Genomic DNA, 6,000 nt, shown 5'->3' with positions numbered 1-6,000 from the left:
CTTTCAAGTAACCCATCTAGGATTATGGATTTTTCTGGGGAGTGGGTATTGTTGTTTTTTCCCTCTGCCATTATCATGTTCTGTGTCTTGGCATTCATACAGCTACTCACAATAAATCTTTATCTCTATTTTAAAAGAGCTTAAACCAGATTTTCATACATCATTATTTTTATTCATATCACTCTTCAATGAACAAGATTTTATCTAAGGTGTTGGCAGTGCTGGGGAGACTGCACACCACAGTCTTTCCTACATTTCACCTTGGTTTGAAGAATGCACTAATTTTGATTAATTTAAATGCAATGACAGAGATGGCAAAAGAAGAGTGGAGCAAAAAATCACATGCTTTTAAAAAAATTACTTAAACCTAACCCAGCTTAGTGTAAGCAGAGTGTTTAAGTGAATAAAATTATTAAACTGGATTCACTGGGTATTTTCTTGCTATGTGTCTGTCACCACTAACAGACAACTTGATTAATAACAATCTTAAATACTGTATAATCACATCGTATTCTAGTTTTTTTTTTTTTTTTGCTTTTGAATTCTTCATCATTCTTAACAACAAGTTAGCAGGAAACTTTTTGAGACAATATAATAGGAACAAATAAAAAATACTATCATTAATGCACACATCTGCATGCTTCTGTTATTAGTGTGCCATAGATAAGTAATAGATCTGTCTCTTTTACTCATTCTGTATTTTCAGTTCTAGCTGAGCACTACCAAGCTGCTCATGACATTTCAGTGACAAGAGTACCTTCTGTTAATGTTTCACTTCATCTAAAGTATACCCTAAATATAAAGTTAAACAGACAGTAAAGTCATCTGGAGTAGTCTCCAAAAGGCAGAAAAGATCTTTACAGAGAAAGCACTTGGCTAGGAGGTGGAGTCCGTGTTCAGTGGGGATGTGTTGGTTTGACTGCCATAGGACCACACTTGGTTAGAGGATGGTAGCAGACACAGCTGTGTTGCAAAATAATGCTACATAATATTAGCAAAATGAAGAAAAGGAAAGAGATGGGAAAAGCTAAGTAAAAATGAAAACAATTATAAAATTACTGAGACTATTGTTCAGCACCTGTGAGTTCACTAGAGCATGTTCAAGCCGTGGGACAGCTGCTTCCATTTTACATGTCCCATTCGGTGGCCAGCCTGTGTCCAGGGGTGGATTGTCAGCAACCAGGGGCTGCATCACAGCAGTGGGTCTGCTGTGGGGTAAGGGGTCAAGGACAAGGGTGCCAGCTTACCCTAAATCATGATGATGTGTCCAAGCCTTCACTAGCTTGATGAATTGGTGGGACCCTGGGGACACACTGTCATCACCTACTGGTAAAGCAGTTCCACTTTGTCTCTCCACTTAGTTCCCAAAAGTAAGTGTCTGGTGGTCTTCAGATTGTCACTTACATGGTCTGAAAGGCTGGCTTTCTCTGGGCTACTTCATTGCACTAAGTTCATTCTGGCACCATGATCTCTCAAATAATTTTCCATCCAGCTCACCCACTTTCTCACAGAAAGTTGGTAGCTTCCTCCACAGGGGGCCTGACATGGTTCATAGCTGTTATAGGCATGTTTTCCTGTCCTGCAGGTTGTGCCTACTTTTGATTAGCATTTTAATATTCTGGGTGAATGCCAGCAAGATATCTGTGTTGAATTAAACTTCTGTTGCTTTTATGTAGTGTTTTTAATATAGCTGAAAAGAGAACGGTGGTCACAAGATAATCTCTTTCCTCACAGTTAAAAGATGAGAGTTTATAAAAAACTTTATGAAGAAGGCTTAACACTAATATCCCAAACCCAACTGGCTTCTTACTCCCTCTGAAACAGTAGTGAAGTGCAAATGACCTCAGGAGTATGCTGCTCATGTATGGGAAAAACTTAGTCACCTTCAGGTAGTGTCTCAGCTCTGCTTTGGACTGCCATGTTCCCCACCCAAACAGCAGAGGCTGTTTGACCTCCTAAAAATAGCATTCTTCACACCATGGTTCAAAGTGGACTGGGCTGGATAAGTGTGTTATTTGGGACAGCACCCTTCAGCTGCTTGAATTCTCAATAGTGCTTCAAGGCAGCAAGTTTTGTGTCTCAAGGAGCATTATACTGGGACCCCAGATTCCTGAGGCACCAGCAGAAAACCAGGCTGGGGGTCCAGAATAAGTCCAGAGCCCAAGTGTCTCTGCTGTGAAAGTACCTCGCAAAAGTTCCTTCTGAGGCGTTAGCTCCTCACCTAAATCCTGACACCTCTAGGGGTCATACAAGTACTGTTCTAGTTGCTGGGGTGCTTCAAGGCCATGCTTGTAGGCAATTTTTTATAGAAAAAAAAAGCCACTCTTAACCCTAAATAAGCAGTTTTGTCCAAGACACAACTAGTGATGTAGCCTTGTTAGCACAGCTGCTCCTGTTAATCCTTTATTAAGGACTAAGTAAATGAAGAATTCTATCCCATGGGTAAGCACAAGGATTGCTATTCTGAAAGGCTGCTTCATTACTTCCTCAGAAGCTGTGCTTTAATTTATAGTATGATTCAGGGGCTAACAGACTTAGCAATAGATCTGAGTTGAGGTAGGCTGCTAGTCCTTGAGGTACTGCAGGTTGAAGGTTTCATGAGCAGTGGAGGTTGGTCCCTACATTTGGTCAGGACAGTCTGGTATACTGATGGGACCAAGAGAAAATGCCTGCTGGAGGCATTGGGAGCTGTGATAGGTGGAACCTGAGCCCTTGGCCAGGTTATGGAGGTAGTTTTCTCCATAAGAGCCCTCAGAAAGCTGCATTGCTTTGCCCTGGTAGCTAGAACAGTGTGGCTAACATCCCAGAGCTTTGGCTGCTGCTGAGAAGTGCTTCACTGCATCAAGTCTGTCTCTCCAACATTCCTCTTGCCAAGAAGGCTGGAGCTGGGCATGATTTTGGGAAAGGACACAGCCAGGACAGCTGACAATGACCTAACTAATCGAAGGGTATTCCATAGTGTAAGATGTCTGATCACCTATAAAAGCTAGGAGAGAGGAGGAAGGAAAGGTGGTGGTAGGGAGGGGGGAGGGGAATTTTTCCTCCATAGCAACTGCTATGAGTACTAAAGCCCTACTTCCCAGGAAGAAGCTGGACATCATCTCTTGATGGAAAGCAGAGAATAAATATTTTTGTTCCCATTGCTTCCATGCACAGGCTTTACTTTTGATTTATGAAACTGCCTTTATCCTATCCATGAGGGGGTTTTTCCCATCTAATTTTCTCCTTCCCTGTTCTGTTGAGGAGGGGAATAAAAGTGACTTAGTGGGCACCTGGTGCCCAGTGAGTGAGGGTAAACCCACAATACCAACTTAAACTTTCACTGTTGCATCAGATTACCATCCTCTTGAGGGTTCCTGGAGTGTAGAGACTGTGCAGTTACTCCTGTAATAGATGTAATAAGAGTGTATTTGAGGTAATTTGGTCCAGTTCAAGAGACCCAGAGCACTTTAACTGCTGCCTGGGCCTGGTTTATTCTCTAACCTTGCCCCATGACACTGTAATTCCATTGTACCTGCTTATGTGCTTTGTAGGTGGTCCTCTTGAGCTCAGCCAGCCAGGTGACTCCTTCCTCTTCCCTCTCCATCCCAGAGGGACACATACCTGAAGCTCTCCATGCACATGGCAGAGGGGAGGAGGCAGTGCTGCTGAGAAGAATGGCTGCAGACACTACCAGACTCTGTCATCAGTCCAGTCGTACTTGCTTGAAGGGTGATATGACCAGCCTGGGAGGAAGGACTTCATCTTGTGCAGCAACAAAACATCTGTCACTGTTCACTTCTACTGTGACTGTTAGAATACTCTTTTGTAACTTGTATTTTCTTTAAAAAACCCACAAATAGAAAAAATAGCTGGAACAAGGTAAATGTTAATCAGACCTGTGTCAAAGTTGTCTTAAATCCATGAAATACACAAAGCCCTGCCTACAGAGAAGGAACATGGTACAATTACTGATTTCAGAAACTCCTGTCTGTAGTGGACATTGTAAAAGTTACAAGCCATAGACTCAAAAAAGGGAAACCTTGTGGGGATGCAGTGGGACTTGAAATTGCAGCTTTTGCACATAGATGATGAGGCTTTATCACAGACTGGAGAGAACCAATGGGCACATCTGCAGTGCTGAGGCACCTAGCTTTAATGAGATGCTTATTTAGAGATGAGGCAGCAATGTATTATTATAGCTCTGGGCCATTGTCCTGCTGCTGCTTGTCTTGCTGTGACTGAGGCCTGCTCTTGTGGCTTGTATATCAGCAAGCAACCTATGTTTTTTTTTTCCTTAGCAGGATGTATGAATAAATTGCTCTAGATGTGGGTATATACAAGACAGAAGAGAATGATACTGTTTGTTTTTTCACTGCTTGTTTCGCTGTGTTTAGTGGGGGTGCTTAGCTAGGACACTGTGTATTGGTAGTGATTTCCCAATTCCTTTTACTTAATGATTGTAGATTTTTTTCTTTCAAAATTAAGAATCTCTTGACAAGTTTAGAGATGGCATTTGTAGAAGTAGAGCATTGTGCTAGAATAGCTTCTTTGGTTAAGCTCTAGGTCCTGCTGAGGTGCTTTGTGCCCTGGTAGCAGGACCACTACTTTGGAATTATCCCATGAGTGTGGCAGGCTTTCCTACAGCTCTGCAGTTCTCAGTGTCGACCCTTCAGGTACACCCAGGCATTATTGCTGAATAAACAAACTCAGACAATTTCTATTACAGAGATAATGATTTCTCCTAAAATGGATTAAATCTGTAGGGAAAGGGAATAGAGACTTCATTGAGTCCAGGAAGAGCTGTGGTGGGGAGCATGTGCTGAACAAAACACAGCTTTGTCTGTCAGAATTTCCTGACTTTTTTTCCTGGTACGTGAGCCTCCCCTCTTTTTATTGCTCCTATGGATCATGCTGTCTCACTGTAAGTGAGATCTCTCCAAAGAACAGCTTTATCTATACCACGTAATTCACCTAATTGCATGCTATTGAAAGAAAAAGGTTTTACTCTGGTAGGGAGCTAGAAGTTCCAAGGTTCATGGCAAAACTAAGAGAAAAAGTATCTTATCAAGGATCTATACAATCACTTATAGTTTGCTTTTGTTCTCTTAAATACTGTCCAACAACTGTGGATCCCATGTGAAATAAGTGGGATTACTTTTATGACTTCAGTATATAACAACTGATGTTTTGCATACCCCTTCTGAGGTCAATGCTAATTCCTTTTGCTGCTGTTGGTGGATGTTGCACAGCCTAGCTTCTGTCTTGGCTTTTTTGCTTTCAACCTTGCTGAGTTAAATACCAGAGGTTTATTATATGCTCTCTGTCTGGGTTAATTTTTTTGGCCTCTGAATCTACTAATTGCCATTTGTAAATATTCCTGGTGGTAAAGGTCACAAAGATAACTTGGCCTCCATAGCTTAACCTCTTGGCACATTTCAGGTTATGAAAGGCGGTGTTGAAGTCTACTGATTAAATTAATTACTCTTCTGAGGTTTCATCATAAAGAAAAATTCTTTTGCCTTTGTAGTTCACTTGCATCAAATTTTCGCATCATATCTCAGAGCTGGGTTAGGAACCTCTGATTTTACTGGAGCACAATCAGATGGTAGAAAAGTTTTTGTTTTCAAACATAAACCTGATCCTGAACTGTGTGTTGCATAAATGCCTTCCTCTGATTCATAAGACTGGAAGGCATGCTGCTGCTTCTGCTTTCCCTCTGAACTTTCTGCTTTTGCTAGGAGCACCTCTGGGTGAAACTGGAACAAAGCCTGAGAATAAAACAACAGTGTTGTCTAGTGTGTCTAGAGCCACACAAACCAGCACTCAATATTCACTCTAGCCCCTGCAGAAAACTCACTCATGAAAGTGTGTGCTTCTGAGCGTAAGAAACACTTTCCAAAGTTATGTCTGAGTGCACACAGGGGATCCAGTGCCCTAAACTCAACTATTCCTGTTTGAGGGAACCAGGAGCAAGCTAGTACCAGGATGCTGTCATAGAAAGCTGGTCTCTCTGTTCCT

This window comes from Parus major, chromosome 4, assembly GCF_001522545.3.
Source record: "Parus major isolate Abel chromosome 4, Parus_major1.1, whole genome shotgun sequence".
Classification (NCBI taxonomy): domain Eukaryota; kingdom Metazoa; phylum Chordata; class Aves; order Passeriformes; family Paridae; genus Parus; species Parus major.
The sequence above is the reverse complement of the archived record's forward strand: the minus strand, read 5'-3'. Positions refer to the sequence as shown.